Source organism: Rutidosis leptorrhynchoides, chromosome 6 (assembly GCF_046630445.1).
Source record: "Rutidosis leptorrhynchoides isolate AG116_Rl617_1_P2 chromosome 6, CSIRO_AGI_Rlap_v1, whole genome shotgun sequence".
Classification (NCBI taxonomy): Eukaryota; Viridiplantae; Streptophyta; class Magnoliopsida; order Asterales; family Asteraceae; genus Rutidosis; species Rutidosis leptorrhynchoides.
In genome coordinates, this window is record NC_092338.1 from 126,461,056 (window position 1) to 126,481,472 (window position 20,417).

Sequence of the window (20,417 nt, forward strand, 5' to 3'; positions counted from 1 at the left end):
TTTTGTAAAGGTAGTCATTTCAGTCGAAAGAACGACGTCTAGATGACCATTTTAGAAAACATACTTCCACTTTGAGTTTAACCATAATTTTTGGATATAGTTTCACGTTCATAATAAAAATCATTTTCTCAGAATAACAACTTTTAAATCAAAGTTTATCATAGTTTTTAATTAACTAACCCAAAACAGCCCGCGGTGTTACTACGACGGCGTAAATCCGGTTTTACGGTGTTTTTCGTGTTTTCAGGTTTTAAATCATTAAGTTAGCATATCATATAGATATAGAACATGTGTTTAGTTGATTTTAAAAGTCAAGTTAGAAGGATTAACTTTTGTTTGCGAACAAGTTTAGAATTAACTAAACTATGTTCTAGTGATTACAAGTTTAAATCTTCGAATAAGATAGCTTTATATGTATGAATCGAATGATGTTATGAATATCATTACTACCTTAAGTTCCTTGGATAAACCTACTGGAAAAGAGTAAAATGGATCTAGCTTCAACGGATCCTTGGATAGCTCGAAGTTCTTGAAGAAGAATCATGACACGAAAACAAGTTCAAGTAAGATCATCACTTGAAATTAGATTGTTATAGTTATAGAAATTGAACCAAAGTTTGAATATGATTATTAAATTGTATTAGAATGATAACCTACTGTAAGAAACAAAGATTTCTTGAGGTTGGATGATCACCTTACAAGATTGGAAGTGAGCTATCAAACTTGAAAGTATTCTTGATTTTATGTAACTAGAACTTGTAGAATATATGAAGAACACTTAGAACTTGAAGATAGAACTTGAGAGAGATCAATTAGATGAAGAAAATTGAAGAATTAAAGTGTTTGTAGGTGTTTTTGGTCGTTGGTGTATGGATTAGATATAAAGGATATGTAATTTTATTTTCATGTAAATAAGTCATGAATGATTACTCATATTTTTGTAATTTTATGAGATATTTCATGCTAGTTGCCAAATGATGGTTCCCACATATGTTAGGTGACTTACATGGGCTGCTAAGAGCTGATAATTGGAGTGTATATACCAATAGTACATACATCTAAAAGCTGTGTATTGTACGAGTACGAATACGGGTGCATACGAGTAGAATTGTTGATGAAACTGAACGAGGATGTAATTGTAAGCATTTTTGTTAAGTAGAAGTATTTTTATAAATTTATTGAAGTCTTTCAAAAGTGTATAAATACATATTAAAACACTACATGTATATACATTTTAACTGAGTCGTTAAGTCATCGTTAGTCGTTTCATGTAAGTGTTGTTTTGAAACCTTTAGGTTAACGATCTTGTTAAATGTTGTTAACCCAATGTTTATAATATCAAATGAGATTTTAAATTATTATATTATCATGATATTATCATGTATGAATATCTCTTAATATGATATATATACATTAAATGTCTTTACAACGATAATCGTTACATATATGTCTCGTTTAAAAATCATTAAGTTAGTAGTCTTGTTTTTACATATGTAGTTCATTGTTAATATACTTAATGATATGTTTACTTATCATAGTCTCATGTTAACTATATATATATCCATATATATGTCATCATATAGTTTTTACAAGTTTTAACGTTCGTGAATCACCGGTCAACTTGGGTGGTCAATTGTCTATATGAAACACATTTCAATTAATCAAGTCTTAACAAGTTTGATTGCTTAACATGTTGGAAACATTTAATCATGTAAATATCAATCTCAATTAATATATATAAACATGGAAAAGTTCGGGTCACTACATGTAGGAGACTTGTATGCGCGTTATGCGGGACTTGTAGGAGACGGGTCGGACCGGGGATTGGTTAGTGCCTAGTTTTAGGTGAACTAACTATGCGCTAATTGTTTTGTATTGTGTTTTGCAATCATCGAGCGAGATAGACGTTATACTAGCGAGTTAATGCGACGTGATCGCGTAACAATGATTAGCTACCATTGTTACGGGTTCAAATCATGTCGAACAAGCGATGTACGACGATTGTTGAGCAAGATGGGGCGGTGAGGTGTTCATGTATATTGTGTCATGTCTTGTCGTTCTTTATTTAATTTACTTCGTTTTATAGAATGAAGATGAGAAATGGACATGATACCAATGAAGGGGGCACGAGCGAGGACGTTGAACTCACGGCCAAGGTTGAGGCCATCTTTAAAAGGCTAAAAATGGAATTTCTTGACGATGTCCGAAAGGTTTTCCAAGAATCGGTGGATGGGCAAGTAACCAAAATTATTAATGAGCGAATGAATGCCGTGATCGAGGAGGCATTAGAAGCTATAAACATTCATCCTCGTGGCGAAGGGGGTGATGGTAACGGTGGGAATGGAAGGCGGGACTTCCATTACAAAAATTTCAAGGATGCTCAACCCCCGATGTTTAATGGGGTACGAAATACGTTGGAAAGCACATGTTGGATTTCCAATATCGAGGGAGCTTTTCGTACCGCTGAATGTTCTCCCTAGAAGAAGGCGAGGTATGGTTCTAGCATGTTACGAGAAGAGGCGAAGTTGTGGTGGGATGATAAAATCCAATTATATGGTGAAGAGCAATGTATGAGCTTGACGTGGGAGGAGTTTAAGAAGGAATTCTTCAAAGAATATCGAACTTCTTCCGACCTTGATAGAATCTGGGACGAGTTGCATAATTTGCGACAAGGTTCAATGGACTTGGTTACTCTCAAGTCTACCTTCTTGGCAAAGACTCGTATTTGTCCGGGATATTTTGGTGACGATCACAAGTTGATGAAGGATTTCTATCGTACCATGAATGATGAGTTGAAGGGTAAGATTAGTCGGGGAATGGCTAAGTCTTTTGAAGAGTTATTTGATTTAGCTCGGGGTTTTGAACCGGTGGTTCCCAAAAGACGTGATTTCTCTTTTTCTAAAAGAAAGTTTGAAGGATCAAGTCATTCGAACTTTTCAAACAAGAAGTCAAAGAAGGGTTCCGAAGGTGCAAATAGCGTGAAGAAGGGTGATACTCCGGGTTACGGGCCTACGTGTTTCAATTGTAAACAAAGAGGGCACATGGCTCGTGATTGTACCAATGCGCCGAACAAAGTTACTTGTTATAATTGTGGTAAAGAAGGGCGCAAGAGGCTGGAGTATCCCGGTTTGAACACTAATCATGTTAAACGGTTGGAGAAAGCGGCGGTCACGGCTAGGGGTCGTAACTATTTGATGACGAATGAGGAGGCCAAGCAATCCAATGAAGTTGTTTCAGGTACTTTCATGGTTAACTCTAATCCGGCACGGATACTTTTTGATAGTGGTGCTAACTTGTCGTTTGTGTCACCAAGATTTGTGCCTAAGTTAAATAAACTGCTAGTTAAGTTAAGTTGTCCGTTAGAAGTTGAAATAGCGGATGGCAAGACGGCGCTAGTGGTTGATGTGTGTAAAAATTGTAATGTTGTGTTTGGTGTCGAAAGTTTTAAAATCGATCTCATTCCGATGACTTTGGGTGATTTTGATGTCGTCGTTGGTATGGATTGGCTCGATTGTTATAGAGCCGATATTGCATGCCATGATAAGTTTATTCGGGTAAAGACCCTAAGTGGGGGAGAGTTAATTATTCACGGTGATAAACGAAGAAGACTTGTGCCGATATGCACTTTTGCACGGGCACGTCGTTTCCTTGTTATTGGTGGCATGGATTTTCTTGCCCATGTTGTTGATACTCGTGATGAGCCACCACCCATTCGTGAAATTTCGGTGGTGAATGAATTTGAAGCCGTTTTTTCGGATGAGTTACCGGGTGTTCCGGCGGAAAGACAAGTTGAATTTCGCATTGAGTTGGTTCCGGGAGCTACTCCCATTGCTAAAACTCCTTATCGTTTAGCACCAATGGAAATGCAAGAGTTGTTAAATCAAACCCAAGAGTTGCTTGAGAAGGGTTTTATTCAACCGAGTGTTTCGCCATGAGGCGCTCCAGTTTTATTCGTGAAGAAGAAGGATGGTAGTATGCGGATGTGCATCGATTATAGGGAGTTGAATAAAGTGACGATCAAGAATCGTTATCCATTACCTCGGATTAACGATTTGTTTGACCAACTCCAAGGTGCAACGTATTTCTCTAAAATCGACCTACGGTCCGGCTATCACCAAATGCGGGTCCGTGAGGAAGATATTGAGAAAATGACTTTTCGAACGCGTTATGGGCACTTTGAATTCGTAGTTATGCCTTTTGGTCTTACAAATGCACCGGCGGCGTTCATGGATCTTATGAACCGAGTGTGCCAACCTATGTTGGACAAGTCGGTAATTGTGTTCATTGACGACATACTTGTCTATTCGAAGGGTATGAAGGAACATGAACATCATTTGCGGGGTGTGTTGAAGACGTTGCGGAAGGAGAAGTTGTACCCTTAATTCTCCAAGTGTGAATTTTGGCTAAGGGAAGTTCAATTCCTTGGTCATATTGTGAACAAAGACGGTATTCAAGTAGATCCGGGGAAGATGGAAACGGTGAAGAGTTGGGGACGACCGACTACGCCTACGGAAATCTGAAGTTTTCTCGGATTGGCCGGTTATTATCGTCAGTTTATCCAAGACTTTTCTAAGATCGCTTCTCCATTGACGAAATTGATGAGAAAGAACGCAAGATTTAATTGGGAGAACGAGCAAGAAATTGCTTTTCAATTGTTAAAAGAGAAGTTATGTCAAGCTCCGGTGTTAGTGTTGCCGGAAGGTGTAGAAGACATGACGGTTTATTGTGATGCTTCTTTAAATGGGCTCGGGTGTGTTCTAATGCAAAGGGGTAAAGTCATCGGTTATGCCTCTCGACAATTAAAGGAACACGAAACGAGATATCCGACTCATGATCTTGAGTTGGCGGCGGTTGTGCATGCGTTGAAAATTTGGCGCCATTACTTGTATGGTGTCAAGTGTACGATTTATTCAGATCACAAGAGTTTGAAACATCTTTTTGATCAAAGAGATTTGAATTATCGTCAACGTAGATGGATGGATGTGGTGAAAGACTATGATTGTGAAATACTTTATCATCCGGGTAAGGCGAATGTGGTCGCGGATGCGTTAAGTCGAAAGAGTCAACATCCGGCGATACGAGTAGGATCGTTACGCATGATTATTACTAACGATTTTCTTGTAAAGCTTGGCGAGACTCAAATCGAAGCTTTTGTTAACAATAAGCATGAGTAGCGAATCGTGGGACAAACGGAGTTTATTACCTTAGGTCTTCATGGTTTGTTATCTTTTCAAGGAAGAGTGTGGGTGCCTAAAATGGGTGATCATCAACGAGTGCTACTTGATGAAGCACATAAGTCAAAGTATTCCATTAATCCGGGCGCGACGAAATTGTATCTTGATTTGAAGAAAGAGTATTGGTGGCCGGGCATGAAACGTGATGTTGTAAAGTATGTTGAATAATGTGTCACGTGTTTGCAAGTTAAAGCCGAACACCAAAAGCCGTATGGTAAGTTACAACCGTTGGAAATTCCGAAATGGAAATGGGAGCACATTACCATGGATTTCATTACAAAATTACCAAAGACGGCGAGAACCCAATTTGATTCGATTTGGGTGATAGTTGATCGATTGACGAAAAGTGCCTTGTTTCTTCCCATTCGAGAAGCGATATCGTCGGAAACTTTGGCTAAGTTGTTTATCAAGGAGGTGATAGCGAGACACGGGGTTCCTATATCTATTATTTCGGATCGAGATACTCGTTTCACATCTCGGTTTTGGGAAAAGTTTCATGAAGATATGGGTACACAATTAAAATTGAGCACGGCGTACCATCCTCAAACGGACGGTCAAACCGAACGTACGAATCAAACATTGGAGGATATGTTATGGGCGTGTATTATTGATTTCGATGGTAGTTGGGACAAGCATTTACCTTTGGTGGAATTCTCGTACAATAATAAGTATCATACTAGTATCGGGATGCCACCCTATGAGATGCTTTATGGGCGGAGGTGTCGAACTCCAATTTGTTGGGGTGAAGTGGGACAAAAGGAAATCGGGAGTACAGATTTGGTTTTAGAGATGAATAGCAAGATTGATATGATTCGGGCTCATTTGAAAAAGGCTCAAGATAGACAAAAGTCGTATGCCGACAAACGTAGGCAAATGATCGAATTCCAAGAAGGTGACATGGTGATGCTTAATGTTTCGCCATGGAAAGGTATTATTCGGTTTCGAAAACGGGGAAACTTAGTTCCTCGGTTTATTGGCCCTTTTAAAATTTTAGCTCGTGTTGGTGAAGTCGCGTATCGTTTGTAATTACCCGAAGAGCTTGCGGGGATCCATAATACATTCCATGTTTCCCATCTCCGTAAGTGTCTTGCGGATGATTCATCATGGGTGCCATTAGACGAGATTGAGCTAAACAATAAGTTAGAGTATATTGAGGAGCCGATTGCTATACTCGATGAGAAGGTCAAAAGGTTGAGAAATAAAGAGGTTAGGACTTTTAAAGTTCAATGGCGTAGTAGTAAAGGTTCTGAGTTTACTTGGGAGCCCGAAGAGTTTGTGTTAGTTTATCTTTCCTCTTGTCATGCGGCTTGGATCGCGAGGACGTGCTCCGATTCAAGTGGGGGAGAGTTGTAAGACCCTAATCATTTTGTACAGCAGTGTATATATGACACATAGAGTGTGGGTATCTTTGTGTAATTAAACTGAAGTCAGAATCTGTCCAGCACATAGTGCGCGCCGCGCACACTAAAGGGAGCGCGCCGCGCACCATTTACTGTAGCAGAATTCTGCTCTTTTAATGAGATATTTTGGATGGGCTTTTTGGTAATTTCACTTGGGGACGAGTTAAAGGCTACCAGATCAGTTTGGGGTGAGTCATAACTCCATTATCACCAATCTTATCCTTTTCCACTTCAATTTTAGAGAGAGAGAGAGAGAGAGATTCTTGTGTGAGAAAGTTCAAGCAAGGGAAGAAGGAGCTAGTTTTGGGTCTTAGCTCGAGTTATAAAGTTGTTCATCTAATCACTAGCTACGTTGTGATTGTGGTGGTAAGCTCTAACTTTGATTTCCTTATTTTAATTGATTTAAGGGTTAGGGTTTGGGATAGTGATGAACATAAAACCCATATTTAATGATTTTGGGTGTTCTTGGGTAAGATGGAGTCATGAAGACTCAATGGCTACTAACCTAGGGTTTTAAAGTGTTAATTGATGTTTATGAGTCCTAATTGGTTAGTTAATCACTAGCACACCTAGTTAATTAGTAAATGGGTGTTAGATGGGTTAGTGGATGACCCGAAATGGGTGTGTTGACTTTAAATTAGTCAAAGGGCTAATGATTGACCTAGTTGGGAAATATGGGTATGAAATACCCTAATTGTGTAATAGTTAGTGTTGTTGGACCTTAATCACTAGCTTTTAAGTGATTAATGATGGTCTTGACCCTTAAGGGGCGGTTTTGGTAAAAATTGGGCATTTAATGCATTTAAGTCATTAAATATACATGAGTGAAGTGTTGGTATTTAGTCCAAGAAGATTGTTTGTTGATCGAGTACTTATTGCATTAGGTACTTGGCTTTGAAGCTTGCAGAAAGATAAAACCATCACCAAATATTTAAGGTGAGTGGAATAATTATGCGTATGTGTATATGGCGTATTTATTTGTGAATGTTATGGTATGAACCACGAGCTAGTAGTGCCATAACATGTATGTGACGAGTATTATGATGTGAACCACGTGTCGGTAGCATCAAGTGTGAACCACGTGCCGGTAGCACTATAAAATTTGGATGTGAACCACGTGCCGGTAGCATCAAGTGTGAACCACGTGCCAGTAGTACTATAAAATTTGGATGTGAACCACGTGCCGGTAGCATCAAGTGTGAACCACGTGCCGGTAGCACTATAAAATTTGGATGTGAACCACGTGACGGTAGCATCAAGTGTGAACCACGTGCCGGTAGCACTATAAAATTTGGATGTGAACCACGTACCAGTAGCATCAAGTGTGAACCACGTGCGGGTAGCACTATAAAATGAGGCGTGAACCACGTGCCGGTAGTGCCAAAGTGTGAACCACGAGCCGGTAGCGCTATAAAAGAGTGAGACTCAAATGCGTATGGTGTGAACCACGTGCCGGTAGCACCATAGCGTTATGGTTAACCATATTATGTTGATGGATATTGTTTAGCATGCTATATATGTGTGTGTGTGTATATATATATATATATATATATATATATATATATATATATATATTGTGTTATGTATATGCTAATGTGATGTTGTGATGGTGTACGAGATGTTAGCATTATGAGTAAGACGGCATGCTATTAGAGTTATATTCTCGTATAAGGTATTTGGTGGGTGCGAATGCAAATAGATGGGTTATATATGTGTATGTATAATTGTTGCACTCACTAAGCTTTGCTTACCCTCTCGTTGTTTATCTTTTTATAGGCTCCGACGGAGATAAGGGTAAGGGCATTCACATGGATTAGAGATCCCGCTTTGTTTGTAGGGGATGCTTTTGGATGTTATAGCTTTTGGAGTTTGACCGAGATTTGGGTAGTTTAACCCCCAAACACCATGCTCATAGTGTCGTTTGGAATTTAAACTCTTATGGTCGAACTTGTATTTTTGGAACGAAACTCGTAAAACGGCCGATGTGGGCCCCGTTTTGTAAAACTCTTGTTATGATTGAATCGTATGAGTTTTTCATATTAAAACATGTTGTGAAAAGCGTTCCATCTAAAAATTTCGGGAAGTGGGAGATCTTTATTTGAAAATGGACAAAACCGGACTGTAACGACCCGGAATTTTCCGATCGTTCTATACTTATGAGATTAATATTTACATAAATTAAACCTTACCAATATGATAAGCAATTCAAACTGTTGAGACTTATATTTTTGAAAAGAGTTTTACACAACGTTTGACAGTCCAATTTGACCGATGATATCACGAACTATATAACACACTATAATTATACGATTATGTATATGTACATATCTATACATATTTAACATGATTTAAGGATGGTTTAACATTTCATTGTGAACTAACAACAATGAGTTATAAGTATACTTTGAGACCACTAACTTAAGTTTTCAAAACGATAACTATATGTAACGTTCTTTGACATACATACTTACAATCTATAATGTGTTGTGATTTATGTCACCAATACGATTTAAGTGTAATGGGATTAATTTGTAACCAAAATAATCTTGATAAATATCGAACAAGTTTGGGAAAGTGTGGAGTGCACACTTGTTTGAACTTATCTTGATTATGATGGGGGTTCGGGGGCAGCGCCCCCGATAAGCGGGGTCCAAGGGGTGGCAACCCCTGGCGGGGTCCAAGGGGCAAAGCCCGATTGGACCCAAAATAAAAGCCCGATTTTGAGCTTCTTTTACCGTATCATACCCATCATCTATACGTATTTACTATTGATAAATACACATCAAATCAATATCCTTATCAGCCTTAGATCTGCCCTAGATAAGAGGGAATCTTATTTGTAAGCTAGCATACCCATCATCTATATCCGTATTTACTATTGGTTATTATAGAAGGTTTATTCAAGATTTTTCCCGAATAGCTAAACCATTAACAGCGTTAACGCAAAAAGGGAAGAAGTACGAATGGACCTCTGAGCAGGAGAGTGCATTTCAATTACTCAAGAAGAAGTTGACCATGACACCTATTTTATCGTTACCTGAAGGGAACGATGATTTTGAGATATATTGTGACGCTTCGCGATAAGTTTTTGGTTGCGTCCTTATGCAACGAAAGAAAATTATTGCATACGCATCCCGACAATTGAAGATTCACGAGCAGAATTATACGACGCATGATCTAGAATTGGGGGCAGTAGTGTTTGCATTGAAGATATGGAGACACTATTTATATGGAGTTAAATGCATTGTGTTTACTGATCATAAAAGCCTTCAACATATTTTCGATCAGAAACAGCTGAACATGAGGCAACGTAGGTGGGTCGAGCTGATAAACGACTATGATTGTGAGATTCGCTATCATCCCGGGAAAGCGAATGTAGTGGCCGACGCTTTAAGCAGAAAGGAACGAGAACTAATTCGAGTACGAGCAATGAACATAAAAATTCGTATGAATCTCAACTCACAAATCAAAGAGGCTCAACGAGAAGCTCTTACTAAAGAAAACATAGGAAATAAAATAATGAAGAAGTATGAGAAGCAACTCATTATGCTCGGTTTTTGAAAAATGTCGCATATAGAGGTCAATACCTCGCGATGAAATCATATGTTATTGTATTCGTCCTTATTGTTAAGGTCGGGTTATGACACGGACAAAAGCTGTTGGGGCTTGTGCGCTCCGCGCACTCTCCTGTTATAAAAAAAAAAAAATTTTGTTTCGCGTATTCGGTTGGTTATTTGTTTGGGTTGTTACAACTTTGCCTCATGCGATCGCATGATTTTTACAAAGGGACTCCATGCCATCGCATGGAGTCAGATTTCTGAACACACCTATAAATCGAACTCGTTCGTTCACGGAAACACACAAACAGTCATTCATATATTACTCCCTCTGATATTTATATTATTTTTATATTAATAAAGATTAATATTAATATTATTAATCTTATTATCATCATTAGTAGTATTAGTAGTATTTATATTTTGTACCTGTATCTAAAAGGTAAAGTGGAAATGAATAGTACTATTCATTTTTCTACTTTTCGCAAACTTAACCCCCTAACTTTCATTATATACCTATATCTAAAAGGTAAAGTGGAAATGAATAGTACTATTCATTTTTCCACTTTTCACAAACTTAACCCCCTAACTTTCATTAAAATACAAATCGAACCTCCCCACATTATACGTATATTTTTCCCCAAATTTCTCAAGCTTAACCCCCTAACTTTTATTAAAATACAAATCGAACCTCCACTTTACTAACTTTTTTTTTTTTTACTAATATTCAATTTTCACAAACTTAACCCCCTAACTTTTATTAAAATACAAATCGAACCCCCACTTTATACGTAAAGTTTTTTCAAATTTCACAAACTTAACCCACTAACTTTTATTAAAATACAAATCGAACCCCCACTTTACTAACTTTTTTTTTTAAAATAAAACTCGAACGCTAAAAGAAGCAACTTTCACAAAAGGAACAACCCTTCAATGTTATGTCGAAAAAAAATTCTTTTTTACAAAATAGATCAAGACTTTTTTTTTTAACTCGCATTCAAAACGGAGCCCCCGGCGCGAAGCGAGGGCTCCACAACTAGTATTATCTAAAAGACAAAACATTATTTCACTTTTCATCAATAGTAACCAGGGGTATTTTCGTCATTTCTCATTTTTTTCTTTTTTTTTTTGTCTCCTAATACATAAAAGACAAAACACTATTTCATTCCGTCATTTCACCTTTTCCTTTTTTTTTGCCTTCAACGATAAAAGAAGCAACTTTCGTAAAAGAACCAACCATTTATTTCACTATTCATCAATAGTAACCAGGGGTATTTCCGTCATTTCACCTTTTTTCTGTCTCCTAATACATAAAAGACAAAACACTATTTCATTCCGTCATTTCCCCTTCCTTTTTTTTTTGTCTTCAACGATAAAAGAAGCAACTTTCGTAAAAGAACCAACTTTCGTAAAAGAACCTACCCTTCAATGTTACCAAAATATGTTAAAAAAATTCTTTTTTATAAAAAAATCAACTACCTTTTTTTTTCCCCTCAACGATAAAAGAGGCAACTTTTATAAAAGGAACAACCCTTCAATGCTACCAAAAGATGTCGAAAAACATTCTTTTTTACAAAATAGATCAACTAACTTAAAAAAAAGGGAACGCTAAAAGAAGCAACTTTCGCAAAAGGAACAACCCTTCAATGTTGGATGTCGAAAAAAATTCTTTTTTACAAAAAAGATCAAAGACTTTTTTTTTAAATCGCATTCAAAACGGAGCCCCCAGCGCGAAGCGAGGGCTCCACAACTAGATATTATTATTACATAAAATACTACGAAGAGGTTATGAGCGAGTTATTTCAAGGCGGGTTTTTCGAGCGAGATAGGGCTAAGGAAATTATGGGTTATAGCTATGGAAGTTATGGGTATTGTTCGGGGGTATAGCTCGTGAGGTTAACCTAGTGTTTATCATCTCCGTTGCGTCTACGTACTTTCCTACAATATTGAATCTCAATATTGATACGTGAGCATTCATATCTTATCTTTTATATATCAATAGTGTATCCCTGACTAGTGCTCGAATATATATGATTATGCATGCTTATATATTTAATTTCGTCGTTTTATAGTGTATGTTGAATTACGAACTTAATAAATATATTTGATGTGTGCAGCGGTGGTGTACTAAATACTATTATTTTTAATATGAAATACGGCGAAATATGATACAAGTTTTATTTATTTATATAGATGGGATATACCTAAACCTTGCTACAACACTATAGGCAATGTACCTAATCGTAAAGTAGTTTAGTTTTTAGTAAGTCCGGTTCATTCCACAGGGAGCTAGTGATTACGTACTATATTTTTAACAACTATATTTATATGAAATATATATAATTATATATACTAATATTATTATTATTATAAAAAGGGGGGTTTACCGTTTAATGATCGGTTTGTCGATTTTATATTTTAAGCGTAAAGATAAATGACAATAATTAAAGTGCGTACAATAATTAAAAATACAAATAAAGCGTAAAAATAAATTGCGATAAAGTAAATTGCAGTAAATAAAATGACAGTAAATAAAAGTACGATGAAATATGAAATAAAAGTATTATGCTTATTTAAACTTTCGTAATCATGATGTTTGACGTTTTAATTTTAATTTATTACTCTGGGTTAATTGTCCTTTGTCCTGGCTTATTTGATACCTATCTGGGTTTTGCCCATAATAGTCCATCGGTCATAATTATAATATGCTCGTCAAATTAACCTTATTCCCGAAGTCAAATATTCCAACTAATTAGGGATTCGAACTGTAACAAGGTTTTAATACTTTGTTAATAATTACACCAGGTTATCGACTGCGTGTAATTCAAGGTTTTAATACTTTGTTAACAATTACACCAATTACCCTTGTATGTAATCCACCCATGTTTTAATTAGTCCATGATATATTAATTTATCCACTTGGCCAGAATGAATAATCAATTACCCAACCCAATTGATTAATTAAATGATCGTAAAAGATGTTGTATAAATGTCACTAAATAGGACATTCATAATCATTTAATAATTATTAAGTTAATTAATTTGAAGATAGATTCGACAGATTTCAATGAGTTTTCGCTCAATTAGACAATACCCCCATCTATTAATAGTCATAGTCCAATGTCCACAAGTGTCGGTCTTTTGTCCAAACCCTAATTATGGTACAAAATCCAATAACCCCATCTTAATATTTAGCCTAACATCACGATTACTTCGGCTTAAATAAGCATAATAATAACTTAGTTACGAGACATCAATTTAAAAAGGAAGAACATAGCTTACAGTGATTATTATTAGCGTAGCGTTACACGGACAGAGTTTCGACTTTAAAACACGTAAAACATTCCTACAATAACCTTATAATTATTAACTTAAAATTAAAATTAAAATTATAATATATAAATATATATAATTATTTACAGAGGAAGAAAGAAAATTGAGGTGTGTATATTACTCGTCCAATTCGCTGGCCTTTTATAGATGTGATCTGAGTTTGGGAGCCATGCGATCGCATGAGTTCCCTTTGTTATTTCCATGCGATCGCATGGACAGGCTGGCCATCATACATCCTTCAATTAAACATGGGCGGCTTGTTTTAAAATAATATGTAATATAATATATATAATTTTATATATATTATATTATATTCTTGTGCATAGTTGACTGGTAATTTTAGCTTCGTTGACTCGCGCGTTGATGCTCGATTTATGTCCCGGTTTCGGATTTTCGAACGTCCTTTCGTACGATTAGATATCTTGTACTTTGAGTTTCGCGGCTTGTACTCTTGTTATTTTTAGATGTTTCTTATCAATAAATGGAACCACTTGGATTGTATCTTGTACATTTGAGCTTTTTGGTCATTTGCGTCTTCAAATCATCATTTTCTTCTTTTGTCTTCGCATTTATTTATTTAAACGAATATTGCTTGAAAATTGAACAAATGCAACTAAAAGCTTTACATATTGGAAGGATATTGCGCCTAAATATATGTTCATTTGGAGCACTATCTAATATCCCCACACTTGAACGTTGCTTGTCCTCAAGCAATACAAAACTTGAAATTAAATCACACTTCACTCTAATCACTTTTTTATTCTCACACTTTATACATCAGTGATTTTGATACGACGGTATAAACAATGATAGTAACGATGTGGTTTACAGTCCTACATGACTATGAAAATTTAGATCCATTAAGGAAATTAGATCTTTATGAAAACATTTGATATTTTGAAAATTCATTCTAGCTTTTACCCTAGATAAGTTTTCCGGAATAACCCTTGTAACATCCCGCCTTTTTCCATTTACTTTTCCGTTATACTAATTTAAACTCCGTTATATGTTTATAACATCTCCCGTTGATACGCGTTTTAAATTATCTCGTTTAGGTAATTCCCGCACCCGAACGAAAGTTGAGGGACTAAACTTGACAAGGGATCAAACCCTTGACTAGGTCAAAGGGTCAAACCCCTTTCACCCATTCATTACCATCTCCCTATCTCTCTCTCTTTCTCTCTAGCAAGAACACACCCAATTTCCTTTCTCATTCATTCATCATCTAAATCCGGATTAGGGAGCTAGCAACCAAATAAATTACATATTCGTGATCCTCTCTTCATCCTCTTCATTTTGGTACCAACTTCATCTCATTTGGGTAACTTTCTAAAATCACTAGATTTTGTGTTCTTGATGTTTTTAACTTATAAAAGTGTTAATTAGTGTCTATGGCTCAAGTCTAACATGAATATATGATTTATATGCTCGATCTCGTTGTTTTAGTGTAACTAGCATGAACTTTAATTTTGGTGTGTTGTTCTTGAATTTTGGATGATCATATGTTGTTAGATGTTGAAAGTTGATGTTTTAATTGTGTTACTAGCATCACTAGCTTCAATTTGATGTGTAGGTTGCCTTAGAAAACTTCATGAGCTTGATTATTGATTTTTGGTGGAATTGAGTTAGGGTTTGAAGAACTTGAAGTGATTATTTGATACATTGAATGCCATGGATTATTATTGGTAAGTGTTTAGTTGGATTGTATGCTTGATTACCTTCGAAACGGCATATCATTCATGTAAATTGGTTGCCCGAATCATGAAATGCATATTTGGAACTTGAACTTTGATTAAGGACGTTTAAATGCGGTTTTGGGGTGTGTAAGTGTTGAATTGCTTGATGAAATGTGTCTAGGTGTTTTCCTCGTCAAATTACCTTTCCGGTGATATAAAATACGTGTTCTAATTGTTTGCGGTTTGTAAATTGGGTTGGTTTGATTGTTGGTTCGTGCACTTAGAGTTGCAGCGAACAGGGCCTGCAAACCAACCGGGACGCCGTCCAGAAACTCAGGACGCCGTCCCAACCTTCATGTTGGGACGCCGTCTAGTAACTTGGGACGCCGTCCCAACCTTCATTTTGGGACGCCTTCTAGCAACTCGGGACGCCGTCCCGTTTGCCTAAAACTGGCTGTTTGCTTTGGTCATTTGACATGAAAATGTTTGCTATGCTACGGACCTCCGATTAACATGAAACTTGGCCAACATGCTCATATATGATTATATAACTTAGAAAAATTGTCGGATATCCAACCCGACCCCGTTGACTTTTCTGTTGACTTTGACCCGACCAAGTTGACTTTTAATCAAACTTAACCAAATAATTGTGCAATCGTTCTAACATGTTTTTATACTTATACCTTGCATGAAACATGACAATCTGATTCACATGCTATTAGGATCGAGTCTTAACGAGCCATAGGACTAATTGAACATCCTTGACCTATCGTGTTTACCGTTATTGATACAAACCTATTGTTTAGGTCAAGACTAGCATTGTTCTTTGCACACGTTTACTTGTCGAAGTACTTTACTACTCGTGCACTCAAGGTGAGATCATAGTCCCACTTTTACTCTTTTTGAACTTACATTTGGGATGAGAAAACATAAACATTTCTTTACTAAGTGAACACAAGTACAGGAAAACAAACATTCTACATACGAGTTTAGAACAAAATCCTCAATTCGATTATCATTAGTTACACTTGCCGGGTGTAAGCGAGAACTTATGTTGTATGGATCCATATGGGTTTGACAAACCCTCATTCAAACGGTTCGCTACCGTTTACGAATGAAATATATTTTCGAGAAACAGTGTATGTTCTAGCACTAAGTGATGGGGTTCAATGGAAGGAAATGTTAAGCATTGATAATTGGGTGCTCGTGAAACAAACTTTTGGAATGTATTACTATTATTTCATTGATGCAAATCTTGTGGTTCACTTGTACTTACTTACTTAAACCTATGATTTCACCAACGTTTTCGTTGACAGATTTCTATGTTTTTCTCAGGTCCTTGAACGATACATGATACATGCTTCCGCTCATTATTTTGATACTTGCATTGGATGTCGAGTATATATGCATACATGGAGCGTCTTTTGGATACTTTTAAATTGTGTCGCATAAGTTTCATTTGTACTTAAAACTTTGTATCGTAACTTGTAGGGGAACTATCCTTGTAAAACTTGAACAACCTTTACATTTGAAATGAATGCGACATATCTTTTGGTCAAACGTTGTTTTAAAGACTTATGACCACGTAACGGGACCTAAGTAGACGGCGCCGTCAATGACGATTTGGTCGGGTCGCTACAGATGGTATCAGAGCGTTGGTTGTAGGGATTTAGAGTTCATTAGTGTCAACCCCGAGTCATAGGGTACATTGATGAGTCTAGACTACAACCGGCATATAGACTTGAAGTAGGAATTACTTGACTACTTGTGCATTTATACTCGAACGCTTCTACTCATATCTACTCTTAGTTCATCTTAATCTCACGTTGTTTAATTTGATTGACGCGCCACCTTGACTATATGAAATGATGTCGAATGCACATATGAATCAGGGTAATATAATTTCCGGGATTATATTACGGTGACTCATATGAACGTTCCGGCATTATGACATAAAGAATTTAAGGCGAGTCGAGGAAAAAAAAAAAAAAAAAAAAAAAAAAAACTTCTCTTTATCTTTATTCTATATCACGGTTAGTATTATTGAGAATACTAATCAATGATATTCTTGTGTCTTGAAGGAACAATGGCTCCTCGTCGTGTACGCCGCAATGAAACTCCCGAACAAGCTCTCGAACGGATGATAGCTACCGCCGTAGATGCGGCCATGGCCGGTCACTCATCCAACAACAATAATAATAACAACCACAACAACAACAACAACAACAATGGAGCCGGAAACTCAAACGAGGGATGCTCCTATAAAGCTTTCATGGGGTGCAAACCTCACACTTTTGATGGAACCGGGGGACCGGTCGTGCTCACCCGATGGTTTGAGCAAACGGAAGCCGTCTTTAGCATAAGCGGTTATCGGGACCAAGACAAGGTCAAATACTCCACTCACACTTTCTCCGGAATTGCTCTAACATGGTGGAACACCTATGTTCAATCGGTGGGTACCGATGAAGCTCATGCCCTCTCTTGGGCCGATCTAAAGGAAAAGATGATTGTTGAATATTTTCAGCGCGAAGAAACCCGAAAGCTTGAGGAAGAACTAAGAGCTTTGAAAGCGGTCGGAAACGATCTTAAAGCTTATAATCAACGCTTCGCCGAACTATCCTTGATGTGTCCTAATCTTGTTAACCCCGAATCTCAAAGGATTGAGCTCTACATGCTCGGTCTTCCAAAAAGCATCAAACAAGGGGTGATGTCATCCAAACCCACTACTCATCAAGCCGCTATGAACATGGCTCGCCAACTAATTGAAACGGTTGACGAAATCGTAGTTTCAGCACCTAAGGCCGAGGATAAATCGGGCGGCAACAAAAGAAAGTGGGAACCCTCCCAATCAAGCAACAACAACTTTGCTAAGAAGCCTTACACCTCCGACGGCAAGAAAGGTTATGCCGGGAACCTGCCTCTTTGCAACAAATGCAACAAACATCACTTTGGCGAATGTAGTAAGATAATTTGCCACCGGTGCCAAGGAGTTGGTCATAAGGCCAACGATTGTAAAAGTGCCACTCCCGTCGCTCGAAAGTGGCCCAATGCACCAAAGACGGGCACTTGTTATGAATGTGGCCAAACGGGCCATTATAGAAATGCATGCCCGAAGAGGAAAGATAACCCCAATACGCGCGGCCGAGCTTTCAACATAAACACCGAGGAAGCCCGGGATGACACTGAACTAGTCACGGGTACGTTTCTTCTCAACAATTCTTATGTCTCTTGCTTATTCGATTCGGGTGCCGATAAATGCTTTGTATCCAAGACTTTGACACATTCTTTTAGCACTCCACCTCTTCCATTAGATACCACTTATACCATTGAAGTGGCTAACGGAAAACTATTAAGTGCCGACACATATTACCGGGGGTGTACGTTAAACATTTTGGGTAGGGAATTTGAAATTGACTTGATACCCATGGAATTAGGAAGCTTTGATGTAATAATCGGTATGAATTGGTTAGTCAAAACGAAATCTCACATTCTTTGTGATCTTAACGCAATCCGAATTCCTATCGAGAATGGTGAACCTTTGATTGTTTATGGCGATAAGAGTTGCACCAGACTCAACCTCGTTTCGTGCCTTAAAGTTAGAAAACTACTCCGTAAGGGTTGTTTTGCGATCCTTGCCCACGTTAAGAAAGTCGAGTCCGATGAGAAGCACATCGATGATGTGCCAATTGTTAGTGACTATTCCGATGTATTTCCCGACGAATTGCCGGGTCTTCCGCCTCATCGACCGGTTGAATTCCAAATCGATCTTATTCCGGGAGCCGCACCCGTAGCACGTGCACCGTATAGACTTGCTCCATCCGAAATGCAAGAATTGCAAAGTCAAATCCAAGAACTACTTGACCGTGGTTTTATCCAACCTAGCCATTCACCTTGGGGCGCTCCGATTTTGTTTGTTAAAAAGAAAGACGGATCCCTACGAATGTGCATTGATTATCGTGAACTAAATAAATTGACGGTTAAGAACCGATATCCTCTTCCTCGCATCGATGACCTCTTTGATCAACTACAAGGGTCTTGTGTATATTCGAAAATCGATCTCCGCTCGGGTTATCATCAATTAAGGGTTAAGGGGGAAGATGTCTCCAAAATCGCTTTCCGAACTCGTTATGGTAGTTATGAATTCCTTGTCATGCCATTTGGTCTCACTAACGCACCGGCGGTGTTCATGGATCTTATGAACCGGGTGTGCAAACCGTATCTCGATAAATTCGTTATTGTGTTCATCGATGACATATTGATCTATTCTAAAAATGAAGAAGAGCACGAACAGCATCTCCGACTTGTGCTTGAACTTTTAAGACAAGAACAACTCTATGCCAAATTCTCCAAGTGTGAATTTTGGTTAAAGGAAGTTCAATTTCTTGGTCATGTTGTAAGTGACCAAGGTATTAAAGTCGATCCAACGAAAATCGAAGCCATTAGCAAATGGGATACTCCTACTACTCCTACTCACATTCGTCAATTTTTGGGTCTCGCCGGGTACTATCGTAGATTCATCGAAAATTTCTCTTTGGTTGCACGTCCTCTAACCGCATTGACTCACAAGGGAAAGAAATTCATTTGGGCGACCGAACATGAATCCGCATTCCAAATCTTGAAAACGAAGCTAACCACCGCTCCTATCTTGTCACTTCCCGAAGGCAATGATGACTTTGTTGTATATTGCGATGCCTCAAAACATGGTTTTGGGTGTGTATTGATGCAACGAACGAAAGTCATTGCTTATGCTTCTCGACAACTCAAAATTCATGAACGAAACTATACGACACATGATCTCGAACTCGGAGCCGTTGTCTTTGCACTTAAAATGTGGAGACACTATCTTTATGGAACCAAGAGTACTATCTTTACCGACCACAAAAGTCTCCAACACATTTTCGATCAAAAGCAACTAAACATGAGACAACGACGGTGGATTGAAACTTTGAACGATTACGATTGCGAGCTTCGTTACCATCCCGGGAAGGCAAACGTAGTAGCCGATGCCTTAAGTCGAAAAGAAAGAGCGGTGCCTCTTCGTGTCCGAGCTTTAAACATCACCATTCACACCAACCTTAATAGCCAAATTCGGGTAGCCCAAGATGAGGCTCTCAAGGATGAAAATATCTCTCTCGAATACTTGAACGTCCTCACCTCTCGATTCGAAGTTAAAGAAACCGGACTCCGATATTTCGCCGGAAGAATTTGGGTGCCTAG